Source organism: Pleurodeles waltl, chromosome 3_1 (assembly GCF_031143425.1).
Source record: "Pleurodeles waltl isolate 20211129_DDA chromosome 3_1, aPleWal1.hap1.20221129, whole genome shotgun sequence".
NCBI classification, from domain to species: domain Eukaryota; kingdom Metazoa; phylum Chordata; class Amphibia; order Caudata; family Salamandridae; genus Pleurodeles; species Pleurodeles waltl.
In genome coordinates this window covers 95,748,297-95,774,345 of record NC_090440.1, presented here as the reverse complement: position 1 = coordinate 95,774,345, position 26,049 = coordinate 95,748,297, and the positions used below count along the sequence as shown (strand labels likewise).

Sequence of the window (26,049 nt, the reverse complement as noted above, 5' to 3'; positions counted from 1 at the left end):
TATTTTAATCTTGGCCTTCACCCCACATAGACAGAATAAAGTTAAGTACTCATTAAGGGTCCTGAGCCAATTTTATTTTCTTTCTTTGAACTCTCCCCATTTTCTTTCCCCCTACTTATCTGCGGGATAGAGTGGCATCATCGAGAAAAGATCTCCGGCAAAGAGCCCCCCAGACGGGTGGTGCCCGTCAGACATTGCAGCGCCGGTCTGACGAGGAGCTTGTCCGATGATGAAGCATGACACCCATTTGGGTGTGTGAGGACTCTTGCTCCTATTAAATAGGACTCCAGAGTACTCGTCCTGTCTCCCTCTGTTACCTAGGAACAGTGTATTGCATTATTAGTGACTTGGGAGCTGGTACATTGTGGACCAATATTTGGAACAGGTGAACTAATGAAAACAGGTTCAAACATTTATTACCAAAATGCAGACATATCACAGCAGTAGCGCAAAGCAGGCTTGAAATAACACTAATGTCTCACAGGTTTATTCTACAATTACTTCACAGAAGAAAACACCTGGGAACATGCTCACAGGGCCTGGTTATTGTCATTTTAACCCACTGCATAGATTTAACCCCTTGTGTTCTGGGTCACCAGCTTTGCATATGATAAAATACCATGATGTACACCATACATGCAGGTTCTCAGAGTGTGAGGTGCTGTTTATGAGCGCTGTTGGGGAGGGCATCGATTAAAAACTTAAGGCTTCTTTGCCTCTTGTGAAACATGGCCCTCCCCACACACAGGACCTCACACAGTGTGCGCCTGCATATATGCTACATGCATATATTTTACATGTTTGGCGCGTTATTTCAGAAACTACAGTGGTATAAAATCCAAAATATACATGGATCTGTGAAATATGGAAAATAGTTTGCAGCCACAGTGAGATATGGGGCTGTCATTATGTTGGTAAAACTAATGACACCGCAGAGCTTCACCATTGTCAGAGACACCAGGACTATGTAGCAATGGAGGACAAAGTTATTGCGAAAAGTTATCTAACAGATGCAAGCAAAAAAAAAAAATATGTGACAGTATTGTTTTTATCCATTCGATCTACAAATATTTTTGTTGACATCTGAAAATTATGTAGCAAATTATGTCAGTTGCAATAAATTCACAATTACGTGGTATTTACTGCAACCACAGCTTCGAATAAATTCACTGCCCCTCCCCATTGCCTACTATTTTTTTCAATAATTCATTTGTGAAAGTGAAAACTACTTATACATTTTAATTCTAATCCGTGGCGATTGTCAGCTTCAATATCAATGGAGCAACTTTTCAAGCGAATTACCCCAAAATATACATGTGATATAAAACATACATAATGGGTAACTTGTAATATGGTCCAAAGTTGCCATCTTGGCGTTTTGGTGACATTAACAAACCATTTGGCCTAGTGGTTTATGATGTCACCAGAGCCCCTAAAAGCAATATTGGATGATGTGACACCACAAATTATTTTTTTTGTGTGTGTAAAGAATGAACTTTCAGAATACCTTGTAACTTCAGTGCATCAAACCAATACCAACGATAAATCACACTTATTGATCAACAGTAAAAATTCTGTGTAATATGGTTGCACAAAGCTAGAAAGTGCACACATACTACAACTTCAATAGCACATCTAAGAACTCTGAATCCACCCCATTCGAGAAGTTCAGTGTGTTGGTATAGGGTTCATAACAGTCACAGATCAATAGTGTAGTTATAGGAACATTATCAGGCCCTTTCATGGTGACCTTAGCTCCTGGTGTACTGGAACAAGCCTGGACAAGTCTGCAGTAAGGACACAATGAAGCATTGATTTGGGCAGGAACGACATGTGTAGAACAGCAGAGACAAAGGTATACCACCAGCTCCTGTGCACCCAATGCAGGCACCATGGGCGCCCCTACGGTAAACTAACCCGAGGCAGTTGTCGGAGGAGCCACAAGCATGGCCACCCAGTCACCTCCACACTCAGCAAAGGATGCCGCACTGGCAGCAGAAGGACTTGAAAATGGCATTTTGTGAAAATGTAATCCTTGGCAGGTCTGCCCTTAACAACTTTCTCAGCTGTGAAGGCATCTGCAAGAATGCCACTCTAAGACTGTGCACTTGCATTCTCATGAATGCACTAAATCCTCGTTACCAACTTCTAAACTCAAAGCTTCCTGTTTTTTTAAAGAAGTACCAGTTGTTATCCAAGCAGCTGGTATCGAACTATGAAAAATAGGGCTCATAAAAGGCAGGGCTGCCAAGCGTGTGTACTGGAAACATGCCCCTTCGCGGGTCACTTCGGGGTTTGGCACAGCTACAGAGGCAAGCTGTTGGCTCCAGCTGCCGAAACAGAGCGCAGGCCTTGGTGCGCGCAGGTTCAAAACGGAACCGCGTGCTAGGGTCGTCCATGCGGAAGGATCTGCAGCGCGCACGCGCTAGTTCTGCAAGCGCTCCGACCGGAAGCGAGCCAGAGTTTATGTTTGTGAGGTTTTTGGGGGGATTCTAGGTTCAGGAGTATTGAGTCAGTCAGTTATCGGAAGGCGATTCTTTGTTTTTCTTTGTTGACAAACTCTGCCCAGGCTCTTAGCTTCTGCCCACTTCTGTGGTTCCTGTTTGCACAGCTCTACTGTAGTTGGGATGTTTGACCCCCACATTCAAGCCAATTGTCTCCTGGTCATCGTGGGTGTCAGCTCGCTCAGTTTTCACTCCGATTTCTCTTTTCTAGTGCGGGTTCCAAACCCTCGTTTGCATGTCACCGAATACCAACTATTTCATAATGTCATCTCGCTTTTTCTGTTTTAAGGATTGTTGCCAATCCTGGCACATTTTAGCTTTGCATTGTTCATTCGGCATCTAGGATAGAGGTCTTCAAGCTGAGGGACGCCCCCCAGGGGGCCTGAACTGACCTGAAGGGGGAGGGGGGATGCAAGGCTGTGGCCAAGAGAACAGTTATTGGGCCACTAGGGAGTATAGAAACACACAGTGCTTAAAACAGAGCAGTGTTTTAATTAAACAAAAAGAGGGTGTCAAGTAAACCACTCTAACAGGCCATCGTGTCCTTGCAGGGAATAGGTGCCAAATTGGGGGTCGGAGAACAGAGAGGTCCAAATACCCATCAAAGCCCTCCCCCTCCATTTCAGGTTTCCACTTACTAGCATGTTGGCAATCGTGTATTTGATTGCATTTTTAAAAGTAAAAATAGAACATAATTTCAATGTTTGGATTGCTAAATATGTTCTGATCTGCCAACTTTATAGAATAATTATAAGCAAACATGTTTGTCATGGAGATCTGATGAATTCTCTTTCACGCATGGGGGGGGTGCGATTTTAAAAAGTTTGAAGACCACTGATCTTGCACATTTGTCAGAGGTCATGTGTTACATTCTGTGAAGTTGTCTAGAGACCAAGTATGTGTGATACAGAACTTTATGTTGGATTAGTTTCAATCCTACATTTCTATATACTCTTTTGTGGTGTAATGTTATTTATTTCCAATCTTGATCTATAATGTCACTGCTAGGCTCGCTTTCAGGCTTCTCCTAGCCCATGTAGGCTTGCCTTGGTCATCTGTTGTTAAGATGCATAAGTTATCAATGAGTTTCTGCTTTGCCCAGTTGTAGTATAACTCCTCAAGAGTCATTGGAGCTTCCACATTTCCTTGTCATATTTTATTACTCTAATATGTTAAATGACATGATTTGCCTGTGGGCATGAGGTATACTTGTTATAGTGTTTCAAGTGTTTGCAGTTGGCCCATCGTCTAATTCAGCTGTTGCTGTGATTTCTGCAGTTGCCCGGCTACTTTATTTGTAGTTTTCTCTGCCAAAAAATCTGGCAGACACCACAAAGGCAACATAGGGGCATATGCTACTCTCGGTTTGGTCTTACGTAGCACTCTGTGCCAACACAGGTTGGTGACAGCCAGGGGCATGATACTGTCACGCCCTTGAATGAACCCATACACATTAGTCAGTAGTGGTATGTTCCCAATTGTTTCCTTTTCTATGGAGGGCCACAGGTGATGGGAGCTAATTGGCCTACTGTGCAACCCACTGCAGGTGTGCGGCCAGGTGAAACTTCCTAACATAGGGGCCTGCAGTTCACCTTTGGAGGTGGGGAACTGCAGCTTAACAAGCGACAGTTTATGTATGTGACCTCCTCATTCTACCTCGCTTAGTACGGTTTCGATTTCTGCAAAGCAGAGTATGGGTGGACAGACCAGTATGGTGGTGGCCAAATACAGAAAACTCACAACAGCACCATCTTAGCTATAGTTGTGCTACCCACAGTCGAGAAGGGAAGCGTCTTCCAGAACATTACAGATGTGTTAGTCTTAAACAGTTTTCCATAAAGCAACTTTGGATTTTGTCTATAAACTTAGCCTATAAACTCGGACCCCCCCACCTACCCTCTGTATCTGAAGGTTTCATGTTGCCATTTAGGTGGTGGATGTGGTAAGTGCTGTATGCCACGTTTGTTTAAAGATTAAAGTGGATACAGGCAGTATTTCTTCTCATTTATATGCAACCCATACCAATTGCTAAATCTCTCAAGCGTCTTTAGTGCACCGGAATTATAGCAAATTGTGAAAGTAGATCTTGTGGAAGGATGTACCTGCAGGGATGCCTAAACCTCACAGAATATCACTGCTAAAATTTCCATCACATCTGACACCAAAAATAGGATAATGTGTGGCCTTTTGATATGTATCAACTGATACATATCAATTACCTTTTTAACCTAGCTGTAGGGTTTGTGTAAAGGAGTTTAATTCATTTGAGTGTTCCTGGGTCACACCTCATATTTTGCGGAACCGCAAACAGATACCCCAGGTATAGGGACTCAAAAGCTTTTTTCCTGTCGACCCCTGCTACAGTCAGTAGTCCTCTCTCGGTCTTGCAGTTTTCTATTACATGGCAAAGCTTTCTGACTAAATAGGCCATTGTTGGAGCTAACACTGTCATTGCCAAATGGGCCACTGCCAAGGACAAACGGGTATCGGTAATGGAGTTGTTGCAGAGGCCAAGTGAGTCACTGCCATGACCAAATGGGGCACAGATTTAACCAAGAGTGTTGATTGCAGGCCAGAAAAAGATGGGACTGCTTAAAACGAATGCTCAAAATAGGCTTAAAAGATGCAAATTCCTAGCATTTTGCATTAATTTGACATCGCCGCTAGATAATGCCCTCAGGCTGCTGCCTTATGGTACAGTCAACCCTGTCTTTGGAATCTCGAGGTCAACACCTCAATGCAAAGTAATGGGGCAGCAGCCATAAAATCTTTTCTAACCTGAAAACTGCTTGACTTTGAGACCTTTGCTCCAAACATAATATCTGCAACTATAAGTTAGTTGCCATAACCTTTTCAACAGAACTCAGGAAGGATAACTATGCTGGCTGATGCCCAAGACGTTTAGTTTACTGCTGTGGGGTGGGTCTCTTGTCTGCATCCCAAGCCCCATTCGTCTTGTAGATTGTGGGATGGTTGCGCTGTCTAGTGTTTCATACTGCGAGGCGTGTACCCTGCGTCACAGACATTCTACCCGAGGCATGGGGCCATCTATCACCTCTGCCTAGCACCCTCTGAGGTTGCAAGCTCTGTGTCACCTGGGGCATGGCTGAGTTCTTGAAAATCTGAGCGTGTTCAAGTCGTGTGGCCAGGGAGAAGTCCGCTCTTTGTAGCCAGAGGCTTTGCATTTGGTGTCACCTGAAGAATAATGCAGTTCACTCTAATGAGCTATGGCCTGGGATGAAGGCTAGGGGTTTACCTACATCCAGATGGCCCAGGAGGCTGAAGCAGGTCTTGAATTTAAACATTAATGTGGAAATGTGGTTGACACTGTGGCCCTTTGAGTCTTCACACAACTCTGTTCTAGCCATGTGATCACACATTGCCTTTCCTAAGAATTCCATGACAGCCCCTTTCGACCACGTCTGCTTATCTGCACACTTCAAGTCCCCCAGGTAGCTTTCCTCTCACCATAGATGTTAACACCAATGACATGTCCATTACTTTGCGGTCGGTCCCATCATCTACCAATCGGACAGCCTCTTTCTTACGTCATGATTCAAAACATGAACTAGTCCACAACACTCATCTCTGAGGAAAATCATCAGTCTCCAAACATATAAACTTTGCTTAGACATTAGACTCGCACAGATAAATGTTTATCTAATGTACGTATTTGGGTAATGGAAGCATAGTAAGCATTGGTGTATTGTTCCAGTAGGACAGTCTACCATTCAACATGTTGAACGGAACATTTAGCATGCATCCAACACAGATCACATAAGTGTTCAGCTGTCTTGATGTCCCAACAATATTCCAGCACCGGGAAATACCACACAAGAACTCATCAGAACACAATAAACAAGCCTTCGCACATACATCTTTCTAGTCCAGATATGTCACATAGCCAACTACAACTGAGCTCCCAATAGTGCTTACCATCCAACAATGTATCTTCCTCAGTCCAGTCCATAAATATTTATAATTTGTTCTACCACATAGAACGCGCTCGGCAATCTTCCTGGCACCATGTGGACACCATGACACCAAGGCCATGTAATTAACTAAAGAATTCCATCTCAACAGTACTTCCCCATTGTCACATAAAGGTATGTGTACATATGCAGCATCATGTGTACAGTGCAGTATTGCTGAGAATCAACAGAGCAGGGTCCCTGGGGCTAGAGTCTGGGATACAATTAAAAGTGCTTTGAGAACGAGGCCAATCATTTGCTTTCCTGTTGTGGAGGGAGGATGTGCTGCTTGGAGGGACGTGTCTTCATGTTTTCCCTCAAATAAAGGAGGGTTAGATCAGTTCTTATATTAATGGGGTTGTCGTTCCAGGTCTTTGGTTGGAGAAGGCCTGCCTTCATATATTCCCCTTACTGCATTTCTTGGCCTGTAATGACCTGAGCATGTGTCTGAGGTGGTTAGTTTCTTGGCCAGGTATACAGGGGTATTATTGCAGATGGCCTTGTAGGGTATGAATTATATTTGAAGAGAACACATGCTTTGAAGGGAAGCCAGTGTAGTTTCTTCTGTGATGCTGTGATGGGTGGAACTTACTCAGGTCCCTGGTGAGAAATGATGCAGTGCTTTAAGGGGTGTCAATATGGTGTCCATGAGGCTCTTGAGTGTGCATTACTAGCATTTACGGGCAAGAGAACCAGGACTGTTGATATGAAGTCTATTTTAAGAGCAAATGGGCTCAGTTTTTCAAGGAGAGTAAACTGGTACTGTGCCATCCTGGTTTGGGAAAAGAGTGGCTTTCAGATAGTCTCTTCTCCATGGCGTCAACCCCTCAGAGGTCCCTCTACGGCTGGCCTGAAGGCAACCATGTCAAGGCGTTATCCAGCCCTACCCTATCTCTCACAAGGCGAACATGTTTTCAAACTTGGCAGGTCTGGTGTTGGATAGTTAAGCTTTAAACTGTGGTTGTTTTGTGTTGTTAAGAAACAGGAGGAATTTGGTCTGTGTTGTGTTGACCTTTAGGCTGGCGCCTGAGGTCCAATTTCGTACATCTGAGAACACTCAGAACAAACAGGCTTAAGCAAGCCACGCCCACCTGTGCATAACATTGCATGGAAATTACATAATTGGCAAACAATGTTGCTCAACAGAACGGTACCTTAAGTCCAGATAATGACTAGTGTGCTGCACCGTGGAATTAAATAAACGTCACACTCCTTACCCAGAAACACCCATACACGTGGCGCTATAAGATACTTCAGTGCTTCTCGGACAAGTTGTGTTCCTCCCAAAACATTATGAGCCACTTCTTCATATCATCATCAAGGCTGGACTGGCCATACTGGGCATCAGGCGTTTCCCCATGAGGGTGGTGGTGGGGTGCTTTTGTTACTGGGGGGTTGGTTTTGTAGCAGTTTTAAAAGCACTGCAGAGTTGCTTCTATATACAACAGTTTTCAGGCAACTATAAAAGTGCCACAATAACTCTGGTGAATAATGTACCTGCTGGCAAGAGATCAGTTTTGTCTACTGGCAGTTTTGACTTATCTAAGGTAGTGCAGAGGGTTAATCTGCCTGCTGCAAAGACTGTGTACTATGCAGATCACAGAACAGTATTTTATGTGCAATGCTCAGTGCACTACTGCTTTTCACAGAGCTCCTTTTGTTACTGTGTAGTTATACTCCTATTCTAGCACAGTGAGCTCTAAACTGCCATCAAGGAGCTGCGTGCAAACTGCATGGTATAGACTGGAAAGTTATGTTTCCCCCCCCAGTCTTTGATTATCCTAATTTTGCTAAAAATGGTTTGTTCAGTTAGAAATAAATTTTTACTAATAAAGTCAGCTCTAACCACGGTGTTACATTCTGAACCTAAGTGTATGCTTCCCCAGACAGAGCACTCTTTAAAAATGCCTACCTGTATGGATGACATTTAAATCCTAAACATTTGTTTTATGAAACATTTTCTTTACACTGATTTACACATGCATGATTCCTTGTCTCTGTATGTGTGTGCAATGTAAAGTGCTCCAACACCCTACGCTGGTAAGAGAGGCACTATAAAACAAATGAAATATATGTGAGAGAGGAGCTATGGAGAGATGAGAGGCTGTTAGAGGGTGATGGAATCATTAAGGAGCCCCGATAAAGATTGCAGTATCCTGGTGCACTGTGGAGCCCTGCCAAGTTTCCCAGGGCAAAGCATGATGTGCTGCTCCAGTCTAAGTTTTTCAGTTGAATTCTGGGATTTGTAGCTTAAGTTATTACATTATAAAACAGGACTACAAGTCCCAGAATTCGAAGGAAAAAACCTGGCCTGGAGTAGCACATCACGCGTGGACCTGGAAGGCTTTCCAGTTATGACTGTAAGGTCATCATTTACCAAGCTTTAAAAACGAGTACAATCGAATAGATAATGAAGCGTGTTGTAGAATGCACCATTTTTGCAATTTCTCTTGGGGGGGGGGGGGGAGAATAGCCCCTAAGCCCTATTGTAGTAGTCAGGCTCGTTCGCTATGCACACTACTGGGGCTGGTCTAAAACAATTTGCCAGAGGTGCTTTGGGTTCCCAGTCCGGCCCTGGTCCGCGTGGACACCTGCTTAACAATCATGGCGACGAAAAAACTTCTGGTCTGACTAGGAATTCTTGTTGACAGTTTTCGAAGACGCACGGCAGTCCAGGGATGAAGACTTAATACAGCCCAGGTGAAGGCTGCTCGCGTTCGTCAAAAATCCAAAGGCACGCACAGTACAAATGGGCATCTTTTTGTCATTATTATTCTGTTGCCAGGGAGACCGGGCTCTGTGATGGCACACTTGTGTGGGAATTCAGTGACGTGCACCTCGGGTTCAAGTTTTCCTTTCTACCTGTAAACAGACTTTCTTTTGTGTCGCCACTGAGTAGGTACACAGTATTCAAACCGCCTGCCCTTTTACAATTATTGAAACCCAACCCGATTCTCCGCGCATAACGCGAGTCACGTCACCGAGAACTGGTTTCACAACTTGGCCGCGTGTAAACACAATGCGCAGCCTTTTAACACAGAAATCTTTGTAGCCCGCAAGTGCACGCCAGGGTCAATGGGGAGGTCTCACCCCTTCTTTCGCAATTCTAATTAGAAGCGGAAGGAACAATGCAGTCCATCTTAATGCCCAAAATAGGGGGCGGACCCGTGCTGCGGTTCATGAACGTGTAGGAAACGCCCCCTATTCTTCCGGAACCCCCGGTGTGAATGGGAAACACTACGGGGCTTCCTGCGATGGGGCTTTTTATGTGGCACCCTCTATTCTGGATTCAAATCAACATGGCAACCACGGGTAGAGGGTACGGGGGGAGGGGGGGGGGGCGTTCTAACTGGTTTAATCCAATGACCCCATGACATTTTACAACCATGGACTCCGCAATTATGCGATTTTGTGGCCGCAGCGTTTTCCGCACAATTTTTAGGTGGGGCATTTTTGCACATATTTCTTCTTCTGCTGCTTAATCTGCAGGTTTAAAAAAAAAAAAAAAAAGCTCAAATGGATCAAAAGTTACCAAAAACGCTGCAACGCATTGCTGGGCAGTGAAAAGTCCTTTGCAAAGGTTGACTGTTCATCTTTCTGTTGCATATTGCTGTTTGACTAAATAACGAGGTAATACTATCATAAAATGCGCTGCATTATGCCACACAATTTGCATTATCTTGCCCCATAATTTAGCAAACCCTGAAATATTATTTGGTCCTCCACTGCATAATTCCAGTGGTCCTGTTTACAGATGACAAGCAGTTCATGCCAATGGCCACACCTTCAGCTACTCAAGGTTCTTTAGTCAGCTGCCCTTAATATGCCATGATGTTTGTCCATTTACTTACAATATTAAAAAGGAAACTAAAAGTCCCAGGATGCCACTTGCCCTTGATTTAAAGGGGCCAACCAGTGAATTAAGTTAGAATAGATCAGGAAACCCAAGCTGTCACCACCAAAGAGACATTCTGGAATGCCTTGGTGATTTCTAGATGTGCAGGGCTGGGTACAAAGAACAGTTTTTTTTTTTTTTTTAACACTGGGTGGCATTTTAAATGCCAGGACTTACTCAACAATGACTAAACTCTTGGCAGCTATGTCAAGTCACCTAAAAACGCTAACTCACAAGCCGTAGGAAAAGTGACTCCAATTGTGATTTCAACTAGGCCTGGGAGAAGGTTGAATGACACGGTTGTAATTGGGGTAATTTTGCATAACCATATTTACACCAAATTACAGACATCACACCTCATTGCTTAATTTAGTGGAGCAATATTAACGCAAGGTGTACTGTCAGGTAATTTTTGAACGCAAGCGGCATTCCAGGTAGATTTCTTTTTTACCAGAGCAGACTGTTGGGTAATTTTCGGAGCTCAGAACTACAAATCCAAATGCAAACTGCAGTGTTTTGAACCCGAGCAGCAGTACCTTTAACGTGAGCATGCGGTCAAGAAACATTTCGGGTAGATGTTAATCCAAGTGGACCATTCGGGTAATTTTTTAGCACAAAAATACAAATCTGAACGCAAGTGGCAGGGTTTTGAATGCAAGCGACTAAAAATCAAGTAAAAATTACACAATTTCAAGTTTAATTTTTTCCCGGACTGTTCAGGTCATTTTTTGAGTGTGAGATGTATTTCAAGTCATTTTGTTTCAGTTTACTGTGATTTCATGTAATTAAGCTATAGGAAATTACACACATTTCGCACACCCCTAATTTCAATGCAGTGTTTGTCAGTGAGGGCTGGACTAGCATATGGGGGCCAGGGCTGCTTTATAGATGGAGGAATGCTTAACTCATCCAGTCTCACCAACAGGCTTGAGAGAAAAGCACATCATTTTTGGATAGACAGATAAAGGATTTGCTGCTGTAGATAAATTACAGGTGTTACTATCAGACATAGCTAATAGTACCACCTTTTACGACCTAATAACTTGCTATACATAGCACTGGAATTTTTGCTGTTACAACATACTGAAAATTACATATGTTACAATTACAAAATACAATGGTATTAAATATATCAATCTAGGAGAATATATGGCTTTGCCAGGATTTCAACTTGACACCCAGAGGTTACATCAAATGTCTATTGGGAACGCTTAGCTTGCTGAGACACCCTGCCAGGTAGTCTCTCATTTTATCGTTCATACAAGGATGAAGAACGAAGCCAACCACAATGATATTACTGCAACAGGAACATAATTAATTGTACTACTTTAGCAGCTTGGTGAGGTGACCAAGTGTATTTAATTATTATGTGCGTTCCACAGGCTAAAATGTGTCTAGAGGAGGAGAGCTAACTAATTTGGAACTGGGGCACCAGGTTCGAGTCTCAGCATTGGCTCAACATCCTGTGATCCTAGGAACCTCACGATCTCCCCGTGCCAAAAAAATAATAATCTGGCCTTGTATAATGTAACTGGTGCTCATGTAAAGCACTGTAATGCCCTTTGGCCAAGTTTGCACTACATAAAACTGCAAAAAATGCCCAATGAGCACAGGGATAGCATGAAAACCTTTGGTCTTCTCAGAAACTTTAACTAGCTCTGAGTGCGGTCAGAAGGGAGAAGCCACTAGAGGTGAGTGGAGACTCTAGGCGCTGCAGGCATTCTTAGTAGTCGAGTGGAGAGGTGCAGGCCTTGCAAGCATTTATGAACCAATGTGGCAATCTTGACGTCCACGTTGGCCTCACCGGCAACCATTGTAAGGACTGCCTTAAATGGGAAACTCTGGGAAAACCCAAGATACACAGCATTTTGAACATGTCAAAGCCTTGTTAGGTGGTGCCCAGGGAGACCACAAACAGAGCATTTCTAAAATCCAGTTTGGAATTTATTAGGGCCTGGCCACTATAGGATGGGGGGTCAACTGAAAGAAAATAAGGGCTGGTGGTTCTTGAACCTACATCTTTTTTAAATCATTTGATTTCTGTGAGGAACTAAGTCATGTCAGAATTCGAGATGTCTTCCTCTATCCGAGTTATACGTCCAGATTCCCAAGTGGGGGTAACATATTGAGTGTAAGTGCTCTTAAGACAACTCAGTAAGTTAAGGCTCTAGCTGCATAGATCTGTGAGGTATATGAACGTCACCTATGTTAATCACGAACAGACATTAAGTTCATTAGTTTCTGCAGAAACCTGCATTTTAAACGTTAGAATTTTGGCAAAATACATGGGTGGGTTATGCACGTGCTGCAAAGTTCTGCAAGACACTGGCAGGCCATAGACATGAATCTCTGCAGTCCTATGTCAACATTTGTTTTAAAATAAACCAAGTAGCACTACATTTAGTAACAGTTAACACCAATCAACAATTCGGTTTGTCTTCTGCACAATACAAATGTCGCTAGTTAGTACAGTCATGCACATTAACCTACAGACTGCATGTTATTAGTTAGTACAGTCATGCACATTAACCTACAGACTGCATGTTATTAGTTAGTACAGTCATGCACATTAACCTACAGACTGCATTTGATTAGTTAGTACAGTCATGCACATTAACCTACAGACTGCATGTGATTAGTTAGTACAGTCATGCACATTAACCTACAGGCTGTTCATCATCTGAGCTTGAAGACCGAGAGGCATCCTATCTGCTCCCTCTCCTGTCCAGCCACACTGAATTAACTTTCCAGTGGAATTATTTGCCTTGTGCAGAAAACGTGAGAAATGAGAGCACTTTTGTTTCTCTGTGTGTCACATTGGTCTCATGAGCCCCTTGTGATGGGTATGGCTGCAGAGATTTTTAAGTGTGAGTGGACTTTGGATTGCATCCCTCTGCCAACACTCTCCACGATTTTCAAAAGAGCATAGCTCCTGATGAGTCTGAGGAAATATAGAGGCGAGGCAAGTGTGGGGGAAGTGACTGGCTGAAAGTCACACCTGGAAAGTATGGAAAATCTTAATCCCTCAAATTCTGTGCCTAGATCTGGTGACCGGACCCTTGACGATGCTTCGAGTGTCATCTTTCGGGTTACCAAGCACAGGGCTAGGCGAGAGCTAAAAGTAGCCTTGGCAATGTCTGGATCCCAGCCTTCTATCCCGCAGTGTGAGCTGAGCCAGTTGGCCGGATTCTCTTCGGGTGAGTTTGGTTAGAAGAGGTTTTGTCACCAAGAACTGATTTACAAAACAAGACCAATGAGTGCAGCACAACTTGCCCAATACAATGGCTAAAACACAGGTTTTTATAGGTCATCCTGAAGAGAAACTCATACAAATCTTTCAGGGCCTGGTAGGGGACCAAAGCTATTTTTTTACAGTGCTTTGAAGCTTAGCAAGACCTGACATGGGCGGGGCATACAACAACTCTGCGTGCTAGGCGCTACACAAGATGGTTCTCGCGGTATTTCAGTTTCACATGCAGGATGGCCTGGTTCACACCTATTCTTTTGATTTGTTTTCCCCTTCAGGACACATTTTGTTTATTGAACCGAAGCAATAAAACATCCTAAAAGTGAGGGTCAAGCAACTGCAGACATTTCCCCGGACTTTAAAATGAGTGTTTTATATAAGCCATAAATGTAAAGGGGTCCATGCCCCCCTCTGGTGTAAAGGTGCTTGATTTCCTCCACCCCTCCTGTGTTTACCCTGAATCTTCGGCCAAAGAACAAACTTCTTAAATGTATGTCTTTACTGACAAGTATTCAGCTGGAAAGAGTCAGATGGGGTGTCTGAAATGCAACCGGCGAGGGATGGATACAGTTAGTGGGATGTAAAGACTGAAAATGTTAGGGTCAGTGCAAAATGAATGAGTGTGTTGCTGAGAAGTCAAGGATGGGTAAATGGCGGATGGGGTTACTGAACAGTAAAAGATACAGCATATATAGATTGGGAGTCCTTGGGGAAGCAAAGGTGGGGTTACTGAAATGGAAAATGAGCATTTGTTGGGGCACTGAGCGGTCAATGGGTGGGGTCACTGAAGAGTGAGGCTTGGGGGTAGGAAGGGGTGGGATTACTGAGGTGGAAAGGTAGGGCAAGTGATGGATATTGTCAGAGGGAACTGTGGGGCACGTGTTGTGAGTCATAGAACTACATTTATTGGACACGTGTTGGGTGGGATTCCTGAAACTTCTTATAGTGGGTGTGGTGACTAAGGAGCCTAGGGACCTGGCAGGCATTAGGAGGGGTAGCTGAAAAGTTTAGGGGTGTGACACCTGTTGGGTTTGGTTTAAAGGTAAAGTGTGGGGCAGTGCTTAATTTGAGGGAAAATAAGTGCCAAGGCCCAAAATATTTCTCAGGAGGCCACTGAAACTTTCATCACCCACTCTCCTAGCCAAGTGCTAGTAGCAGCTTTACCTGCTTACCATCACATGGATAACTCGTGGCCACACACAGCTGTGAGAATGGCCTGGTGTAGCTAGCATTATTATTTGTATGTTTCTTGCAATATTAAATCATCAGATGATGTTTAAAAACAGACAGTTCCACCATCGGCTGGACTGTCATAAATATGTGCTGGTGTCAAGAAACAAATACCCATGCCGAGCACCGGCAAACACCAACACAAATTAAGCACTGGCATCGGGTAAGGGAGTAAGGAGAAGTAAATTGGTTGGGCAGGGCAACAGATCACTATAGGGCATGGGGAGTGCCAGGTGGTGTCACTGAGCAGCACAGGTGCATGGAAAGTGTTGGGATGGAATTACTGAGCAGCACAGAGGTGAGATAAGTTTTGGGTGGTGTCACTAAGCAGCACAGTATCATGGCAGCTGTTGAGTGGAGCTACTAAGAAGAACAGGGACATATCAATGTCGAGGTGGAGTTACTGAGCAGCACTGGCGTGTGGCAACTGTTGGGTGGAGCTCCTGACCAGCATAGGTTTGCGCCACTGAATTGCACAGTAGCATGGCAGCTGTTTGGTGGAGTTACTGGGCAGTGCGGGGGTCTGGCAAGTGTTGGTATTGTTACTGAGCTGCACGGGTGTGGCGAGTGTTGATACTGTCACCGAGCAGCAAAGAGGTGTGGCGAGTGTTGAGTGGAGCTATTGAGAAGCACAGGTGTGTGGCAAGTGCTGGGTGGTGCTAGTGAGAAGCACAGGGGCGTGGCATGTATTGGGTGGAGCTACTGAGGAGCGCAGAGGTGTGGCATGTATTGGGTGGAGCTACTGAGCCAAGAGACGTGGCATGTGTTGGGTGGAGCTACTGAGGAGCGCAGAGGTGTGGCATGTATTGGGTAGAGCTAGTGAGGCACACACAGGCGTGGCATGTGTTGGGTGGAGCTACAGAGGAGTGCAGAGGTGTGGCATGTATTGGGTGGAGCTACTGAGTGCAGAGGCGTGGCATGTGTTGGGTGGAGCTGAGGAGCGCAGAGGCGTGGCATGTGTTGGGTGGATCTACTGAGGAGCGCAGAGGCGTGGCATGTATTGGGTGGAGCTACTGAGTGCAGAGGCGTGACATGTATTGGGTGGAGCTACTGAGTGCAGAGGTGTGGCATGTATTGGGTGGAGCTACTGAGGAGCGCAGAGGTGTGGCATGTATTGGGTGGAGCTACTGAGCGCAGAGGCGTGGCATTTGTTGGGTGGAGCTACTGAGGAGTGCAGAGGCATGGCATGTATTGGGTGAAGCTAGTGAGGCGCACACCGGCGTGGCATGTGTTGGATGGAGCTACTGAGGAGTGCAGAGGCGTGGCGTGTGTTGGGTGGATCTACTGAGGATTACAGAGATGTGGCATGTGTTGGGTGGAGCTACTGAGGAGCGCAGAGGTGTGGCATGTATTGGGTAGAGCTAGTGAGGCACACACAGGCGTGGCATGTGTTGGGGGGAGCTACTGAGGAGTGCAGAGGCGTGGCATGTGTTGGGTGGAGCTACTGAGGAGCGCAGAGGCGTGGCATGTGTTGGGTGGATCTACTGAGGAGCGCAGAGGCGTGGCATGTATTGGGTGGAGCTACTGAGTGCAGAGGCGTGACATGTATTGGGTGGAGCTACTGAGTGCAGAGGTGTGGCATGTATTGGGTGGAGCTACTGAGGAGCGCAGAGGCGTGGCATGTATTGGGTGGAGCTACTGAGCGCAGAGGCGTGGCATGTGTTGGGTGGAGCTACTGAGGAGCGCAGAGGCGTGACATGTATTGGGTGAAGCTAGTGAGGCGCACACAGGCGTGGCATGTGTTGGATGGAGCTACTGAGGAGTGCAGAGGCGTGGCGTGTGTTGGGTGGATCTACTCAGGATTACAGAGATGTGGCATGTGTTGGGTGGAGCTGGTGAGGAGCACGGGCGTGGCATGCATTGGGTGGAGCTGGCGAGGAGCACGGGGACGTGGCATCTGTTGGGTGGGATCACTGACAAGTAATGGATGGGGCAGGTGCAGGGAATGCTCACGAGTAAATTGATTAGACTGCTGGAGATGCACATTTTACGGATAATGACTGAGGGGTAGAGGGCCGTGGCAGATTAGAGGTGATGCTAGTGTTTTGCTGCTGAGAAACTTCAAGTCTTTAACGAATTGAGATATGATTGAAAAGCGAGGGAAGGGGAAGATAATTCAAATAAAAGTAGTGGATGGGAGAGGCGACGGGAAAAAATGTGACAGACGTGAGTAATTGATAAGACGGAGGGATATGAAAAACTGGGGGCAATCTGAGAAAAAGCTGCTCACCTGTGACGTGTAGTTAAAGGTCTGTGCTTGCCATGAGGGGTGGGCTGGGATTTTATACGTGCCAGGAGCTTCAAAACATTGCACAACACCTGCAATATCCCTTGACAAAAAGGCACAATATAATGTATATGGGATACCATATTCCTAGAGATGTCAAATAACATATGGTTTGAAAAACGCCGACATAGCGCTTAGATGCTTAGCACATTACTCCTGTTCACGACTTTCAAGTCATGCACGTGCTCCATTCCACGCTTCAATACATCACCGTGATGCACAAGCGTCAACACCCCCTTCAGATGCCTACAGGCCCCAACCTGCAAAATACCGTGACCCCTTATATAGCGCGCACAACAAACTGAAGGGTTCCTTGGCACTGTAAGTGTATATATTTAAGATCAAGAGAATGATGCTTCTGGTGGATTCTGAGAAGATGAGCCAGAAAACAGTTGCCTCTGGATTCCAGCGAGGAAACTGCGTTTCCGACCTCCCCCTTCTCCCGTTCACTCTATCCCTCTCAATCTAGTACTTTTCATTATTTATAGTATAAACCCATCCCAAAAGGTTCTAGGATGTTTAACGCCACTTTGCGAAAGCTTTTGGAGCTGTCTTTCCACGGGTACCTGCTAGGTGGCGCCATAAACTCAGTTATATCAGTCATTATCAATACAGCGATTTATTCTCACCTTTCTCCAATGCTGCACCTGCTTCAGTTTTCTTGCAGAGTAACTGCGAGTCGTATCCAAAATAAGTCACTATCAGCTAACTCTTCATGTAAAACCTTTACCAGACTAAGTCCGCTGTAAACCCAAAGAGAGGGTTGGCGCGACGTCAGCTGCCTTTAAAATCACAAAACTCTTGGTTTTCGGATGAGTGCGCTAAGCCATGTGACGAGGAAGCTCAGACACTGAAATATAGTGCACTGTGGTTTCCAAGCATCCTGTGTTTGTCCATCACACGCTTTGATCTTTTTTAAATGAGCTTTGAAGACATATTTATTCTGTTAATCACTGCCCTGTTTTTTAGTTGCCACAGATGTTTCCTAGCACCAAAATGCCCCAGTGTATGTTCACTTAAAAATAACAATAGTAATTTAACAAGACAAAAGAGTAACACATTTATTTCATATTACACATTACTGACTCAAGAAGTGCACAGAATAACGCCACCGTAAACTGACTCTTGAAATACAGTTTGTAAATATTTTTTGCCAAACCACATAATTATGTCGTGATATGTTAATGATAAGTGTTTCGAAAACGGCTTGTTCATAAGCCAGGGTGGCTTCTTGACAACAGCTGGCGCGAACTCTCTGGGAGTAAATAGCAACGCTGTTATTTGGGAAACTGGGAGGTTTGCATCAGACGGTCAGAAGCTGCACCGCTCTTACTGGCCGACTTTGCCAAAGTTATAGCGTATAGCGCTTCATACCACTGGTGTGGTTATCTATAGCCAAGCGCTGGAGTTGACAACAATAGGCGGTATGTTCATGGTGCCCACTGAGTGATAACACGTGAGCAGACGCATTCGGAATAGTTTAGTTGACGCAGTCGACAGTCTGACATACAGCTTAGCGAGAAATCCATGTGAAGTTATCATGACCTTCCAAAGTGCCAGACAGATGTGGACTTGGCCAGTGTAGAATGTTCAGACAAAGTTGAGTCTCTGCAGCAGTGTTTTTCAAACCTTTTGATGCAGTGCCCCCACCCTCCAATGAAAAAATAATCATAGGGACCCCCTCCGCATTATTCACAATTATTCTATTAAATTGGCAATGTTTAAATATGTTTAGACATATTTAAACATTGCAGTTAAGTTCGGTTCCTTTTAAAAAAATGCAATCAGATACATGATGCCAAACACACTATTCTGGTCAGGCAGGCCTTACTAATGTAAAAGTATCCACAGTGTGATTATTAGAAGTGAGGGGTGGGGGATTTGAAGAGTATTTGGAGTCCCTTCCCTTTTGACACATACTCCTAGCTTGGATTTAAATGACAATACATGTTAGTGATGGCCCTTTACAGAGCAGTTTATTGCTACTGACTTTTTCACCCTAAAACAAAGCCCTGTAATGAACATAATGCTTCTCTTGGCCAGAGCCTGACCCTCCCACCCCCGGGATCATTAAAGGCTAACCTAGGGGGAGTCACCCCCAAGTTTGAAGACCCCTGGTCTAGACACTGTTCTGACCTGGGGATTCAATAATATACCGACTGCCAACATGAAACCATGGGTTTCGCAATACAATATCCTGGAGAGGGTAAAGCCCCTGTATGGGGTACCCCAACTTGAGAATCAGGGATTTTCTGTCACAAAACAGGACAAGTTGAGTTATGATGCTCGAAACAGGGCAACTTCAGTATGATGCTCGAAACAGGGCAACTTCAGTTATGATGCTCGAAACAGGGCAACTTCACTTATGATGCTATGTTGTTTCCCTTCACCGCCTGCTATTTCTGTCACCCTTCTGTTGCTTATCCTGCCCGTGTTGCTTCCCCCACCCACTTGTGCTACTTTTTTCATTTTACCAATCCAACTCAAATCGCTAAACACAAAGGAAAAAAAAAAAGTGATTGAGTCATTTTTAGGTCGAGCCTAGGCAGCGCATGTGCTGTCTCTGCAAGACATGCTGTGTTCAGTATAGGGGTTTAAGCCACGCCCACTCTTGTCATTCGTTCTTCGTTGTGCTTGTCTTAAATGCTTCACCTTTATTGGTGCATTACGTTAAATGTCCCTCCTTTGTGTGCTAAGCTCCCGCTCAGGGAGCATTCACTAAGCAAACATTTTTGTTGGCCATCACCCTACGTCACGCTTCCTCCAGAGTATGATGGCCCCACCTCCCTCCTCCCATCTGGTTTAAGTTTTCCCTTTAATATGAGCCGCAATCCTTTCTCCTCATGACTCGGCGCCATGCTTCATGTTCAATGGTGTTTTGTTTTCAACTGTTGAGACTTGTTTTCCTTTTGTGTCCCTTCTTCACGCTTATGGCGGCCGTGGCGCTTTGAATCGGTTCACTTCTGTCAAGGGTTTTCAATTTATGTGGCAAGAAAAGTCCAGTTAGGAATTTACAACACTAATAGCTCTAACTTGTTTTTGTGTGTTGCACTCCGTTATATCGTCCAGATCTGAAGGGCCATAAATATACAACGCTATTCCTGTTTCCATCGGCACATGCGCCTGTCTTTGATGTTCTGTTTACATCGATACAGCCGGACCCAAATGGGCTTAGGCTCAGTGCTCCCTGAAAGGTTGGAAAATCTACTGTCTGCTTGAACTTGAGAGGCCCATGACACGCTATGACGCAGTCAGCGTTGAACGCATCATATTGCTTTTTTTCTTTTAGCCGTGCTGCTTAGCCACAAATGTATGTCGGAACGACGCCTGCTGGAACAACGAATGCCTGAACAACGAGGTCGGAACAACAACCTCGTTGTTACCACTAATGCCTTTACCACGAATGCCTTAACAACGATTTTTCGTAGTAAAGGCATTCCTGGTAAAGGCATTAGTGATAGGCATCCATTGTTCCTGCATGCGTCCCCCCTGGCCCCCTGCCCCCAACCCTAAAAATTACCGCGACCCCCCGCACCCTCTCAAAACCACACCAACCCCCCACCCTTGCCCCTAAAACTACCGCCGCCCCTAAAACTGACCCCCACCCTACCCCCAAAACCTAAAACAACCCCAACCCCTACCCCATCCCTGAAACCTAAAGTACCCCCACCCCTAAAACTACTCTGAGCCCCCCACCCTGCCCCTAAACCTAAACCCCCAACCCCCCACCTTGCCCCTAAAATTACCTGACCCCCCAACCCACCCCTAAAACCTAAAATCCCAACCCCCACCCTGCCCCTAAAACTGACCCCACCCTACCCCCAAAACCTAAAACAACCCCAACCCCCACCCCATCCCTGAAACCTAAAGTACCCCAACCCCCACCCCTAAAACTACTCCGAGCCCCCCACCCTGCCCCTAAACCCCCCTAACCCCCCACCCTGCCCCTAAAATTACCCGACCACCCCAACCCACCCTTAAAACCTAAAACCCGACCCCCCACCCACCCCTAAAACAGAAAATACCCTGACCCCCCACCCCGCCCCTAAAACTAAAATCCCAACCCCCACCCGCCCCTAAAACAGAAAATACCCAACCCCCCAACCCCGGCCCTAAACCTAAAACCCCGCCCGCCCCTAAAACAGAAAATACCCACACCGGCCCTGAACCTAAAACCCCGCCCCCAGCCCCCGCCTCTAAAACAGAAAATACCCCGACCACCCACCCCGGCCCTAAACCTAAAACCCCAACCCCCCCACCCCGCCCCTAAATCAGAAAATACCCCGGCCCTAAACCTAAAACCCTGACCCCCCCCGCCCCTAAAACAGAAAATACCCCGACCCCCCCCCACCCCCGCCCCACTTACCTGAGTTGTCGCCTCGTCGCGTCGTCCTCCTCAGCCGACTCCCTTGTTTGTGCCTTAACCACGCATGTGAGTTGTTCAGCACATGCGTGGTTAAGGCACAAAACAACAAAGTCATGGTTAAGGAAAGCGTTGTTCCACTTTCGTTAACCAGGACTCCGTTGTTCCAGAGTCGGCCTTAAGGGCGTTTCCCCTTAGCCACCGTTCTCCTCTACCACATTGCAAAAACAAAAATAATACATTGCCAAAGCCAATGGATCTTACACAGGCGAGACCTATTGGCTTTGTCAATACTTGTTTAGGCATGCACATGCTTTGTGCGCACCTAGAAAATGAGGCATTTTTTCACTTTTATTAGCCATGCTGCAAAGCATCCGGGATGCTGTACAGCATAGCTAAAACCATTGGCAATGTCAATAGGTTCCAAAGGCAAGACCTACTGGCTATGCCGCTGCTTGTTTTCTTTGCGTTTACGGATTTTTATTCATAAAGCTAAACTTCAAGTAACAGAATAAAGGCGTTATGTTGTATGGCGCAGCTTATCACCCATGAGGGTACCCAGGAGATGGGTGTGCGACCTCAACAATTCATAGGATTACCTTCCTGGTTTGGGTGCCACCCACAGACACACAGATGTCCTGGGATTCCCTCGCTCCTTACGTAATATACTGAGGAGCAGGCAGGACTATAAGGCCCTTTGACAGCTACTGACATGTAGAAACCGATGGTAGAATCCAGTAGGAGGGTATGGACATGTACAATACCATGTTTTGCATTTATTAGATTATCATCAATGCAGTTCAGTGCTCTGCCACTAGAGGGCAGCATACGAGAGTGTGGTCCCACAAAGAACATTTTCGTAGAGAGAATTCAGATACCTGTTGTTAACATTAAAATATGTTCTCTGTATATCTTCCTACTCCCCCACATTCCACTGAAACTCGTTTCTGCATGTACGCCATGCACTCGGAAAAGCCATATAAGAAAAAAACAACCTAGCAAAACAAAATACAATTGTTGATGTATTACAGTGAATTATACAGGAAAATACCTCCCCAGTCCTACACAGGAAAGCTTTCATGATCCTCCCGCATTAGTAAATCAGCTGAAATGTCCAAATCTGTATGCTAACTAAACCTGCATAATATAGATAGCACTCACTAGGAGCTCTCTTGAAAGAAAGCTATTTTTAAACCTGTCGGAGCAGTGGGAACTGAATAAATTAGCATAATTTGTGCTTTGTAAAAATGCTTTTAATTTAAAATGTTGTTCCTCAGATTGGAAGCAATGTTTCCCTCCAGGTTAAGTGTGGCACAATGAATGCATGCGGCGCCTTTGGAAGCAATGATAAAATATTAGTCACTGTTGGTGTAGTGCTGTTGGCTGCAGAGTAGGCGGGCTGCGTATTGTATTTCTAACACGGTAGTAGGTGCCATGTAAGTGAAGCGTTTGTGGAACTGTTTCCCAGAAACCGCCTGGTGGTAGGGAAGAAGGAGACATCAATCCTGGCCAGCCGGAAGATGATCTATAGTCTCCTGCGTGACTACACAGCACTGGATGGATCAGATGAGGACAAGGCCTGAAGACCCATAGGGGTCCCCTCTTTACCCTTAAATGGGAGGGGTGGGGGGCCTGGAGGAACCACTAACCTGTTGCCTCTTTTTCTCTTCACTCCAGAATCCGAAAGGCGAGCACAGAGAGGAGGATACAGATGAAGACAGATGTTGCAAATGTAAAGTGATGTAATGTAATGTATTGTTTTGATAAACATGACCTTTTTCCTTAATAGGTAAAAGGTCAAAGGGATAGCTTGTACACATGTTGTCAAGTTTGTTACCTACGACTTGAAATCAAAGAGGTCTTTGTGAAAGGTGACGATTGTCTGTATTTGACCCAAACACGAATTCCTGACAAAAAAAAATGTGGTACTGTGTTGCCCATTGCACTGCAATGCATATATGGAATTTGTATAGTGCACTAATTAGCTACAAAGTAAGAGAGGGCAGAACAAGATCCTTACAAAAGAGGGGGGAGGGAGTTTATGGGTTAGAGAGAATCGCTTCAGGGGGCTGGACAATGCGTTGTTTCAGCAGACGCGCCTTCAGTTCCTTCCAGAAGCAAAGGAGGGAGGGGCTTGTTGGGTCTGGCTGGAGATGATAACACATGTCAGTGTCTTGATTCCACTCTGCAGAGATGTGTATGTAGCCTGGAGGTCACATGAGCAGCAGGGACCAGTCACCTAATCCTTCCAAAATGGAAAATATTGAATATCGCTGAAGCGGCTTATGCGCTGGGGTGCGCAGTGCAAATGGTCAATATGTTAGCGTCTTATCACTGCATTCAGTAATCAGTTTTGGAAAACTTTTAGTATATTTTAAATCACACTGGGGTCGCTACCTCACAGTCTACGATGCTTATTACTTCTAAAATCCCACAACTTTGACATAAATTTCAATTTTTTATTTAAATTTACCTCGGCCTTAAGATCTGAGCTCTTTCTAGTTACACTTTTGTTACTGTCTCTCCTCATCTCTCCAGCCCCCCATTGCAGCTCCAAATCTCATTGCAATTGCTCCATCCCTACACGTTGGTTCCATTCTGGTTAACATCATATATAACTCAAGCTGCGCTCTTATTGTCTATTTGATATCTCTCAGAACCCTTTGATGAAAATCACCCTCACTATTCACAGTTACCTATCTGGAATTCTATATATTTTCAGAAGCTCTTTCCCCTTTGTGCTCTTTCCTTCTAATTTAACATGTGAAGAATTTCAGTTTCATGAAAACTGTAAAGTGTTTATTCACTTACTTTTTTGTGAATTAAAACTTCCTGAAATTTCGTCCTAGATGCCCCTCAATTAAAATATAACTGCACAGTTTAGAGATAAATGTGTATGCATTTCAAACATACAATATTCAACTCAATGTTCTCAAAAAGAGATAATGCAGTAAGACCCAACTGAGGCTCAGACCTCTTTCACACCCAGGCACTCTGGTTATGCAGCTAATGTTGTATCCCAAATGGACGGATTAATTTTCATATTTTGGTAAAATATAGAGCCCTTATTTCCTTATAAAAGCACTGCTAATGCTCGCAAACTGCAAAATGAACAAGTTACTTACATTTGGTAACCCTCGTTCTTGCATATATTCTATTTAACCTCAGATTCCTCACATTAGAATGCTCCCCAGGTACCAGACTGTATCTTGAAAACTTTTCTCTAGCAATGCTCTTTTTTCATGCGGCTCCAAGTTGACACTGTACCTCCCTGGTAGTGATGGTGCAAAGCTGCATATGAGCGCAACCCCTGCATGCTGACATTGGTTTCTTGTTTGTCTCTTCCTGAGCCCTCAGATGTGGAGCATGAACAACTGGTATCATCAGTGTTAAATTTCTAACTTGGGACCTTTTAGATTTAAAAAAAGGCCACTCCACAGAACAAGGGGGCAGTAAAGAATCCACGTTTAGAAAGAGTATCCACCAGAAAGAGCATTACCAAAGGTAAGTAAATTGTTCCTCTGATAAGTACTTCTAACCGCGGATTCTGCACCTTAGAGTACAGTACCTTTACAGGTGGAGGGTCTGTGGAAAGGACTCAGACAAAAAACTCCTTCAGGACCAAGCGGGCAAAAACCAGGATGTGGTTTTCAAGGCAATAGTGCTTAGTGAATGTGTGCACTGATACCCACATCGCAGCTTGGCACATGTCAATGATAGGCATGCAGTGTGCCAACACAGTGGCTCCGTCCCAAAGCCCAGGTGGAATGGGCTCTCAGACCTTCTGGTGGCTGCGTCTTGGCCTGTCTGTAGCGGATCTTAAAGCAGAGGACTATCCACCTTGACAGGGTCCCCTTCTGCACATTCTTCCCTTTCTTCGGCAAGGAGAACCACATAAAAAGCGAACAGCCACAGTGTGGTCCTTAGAACAATCAAATAAAATCTTCAAGCCATTTTGAGGGCAGACTGACCCTTGTGGAAAGGAGTCACAACTTTAGGCCAGTAAGCCACCCACATTCTCAACACCTGTTTGTCAAATAGGGTGGAGTAAGGCAGATGCATGCCTGAAGCATACTCACACAATGAGGTGAAGTAACTGCAATAAGGAAGATAATCTTCAAAGTTCAGAGTCGCAGCGAGCAGCTATGCATTGACTGAAAGGGCGCGTCCATGAGAAACATTAAGACCAAATTAAGGTCCCACTGTATCATCACAAACAGTTCAGAAAGAAACATGTGTGTCAAGCCTTTTAACAACTTCATCACAACTGGTAATTTAAACAAGGAGGGTTGGTCCAGTGACCGTAAAAAGGTTAAAGATATGAAATAAAAAAACCTTTAATAGTGCCTACTACAAGGCCTCGTGGGCCAAAGACAAAACAAACAAAAGAACATTCAATAGCTTGGATTGTAAAGGGTTAGTCTATCTGTTACCTCACCAAGCCATAAACTTGTCCCATCGCCCAGCATCACTGGACTATGAGGAAGGGCATATGGTGGCAAAGATTAAATCAACCATTTCCAGTGCCAGATAAAATACAGTCAACTAAGGA

General features: G+C 45.0%; 1 protein-coding gene and 1 long non-coding RNA gene across 6 annotated transcripts in view; one reads left to right on the top strand and one right to left on the bottom strand.

The window, feature by feature from the left end:
- Nucleotides 1-23,208, top strand: part of LOC138283811 (uncharacterized) — a 43,319-nt gene extending 20,111 nt beyond the window's left edge. The window contains exon 3 of the long non-coding RNA XR_011201310.1: nucleotides 22,966-23,208. This is a non-coding gene — a long non-coding RNA (uncharacterized lncRNA). The remainder of the gene's footprint in view (nucleotides 1-22,965) is intronic.
- Nucleotides 1-26,049, bottom strand: part of NAV2 (neuron navigator 2) — a 523,029-nt gene that overhangs the window by 469,897 nt on the left and 27,083 nt on the right. The gene's annotated exons all lie outside the window — the stretch shown is intronic.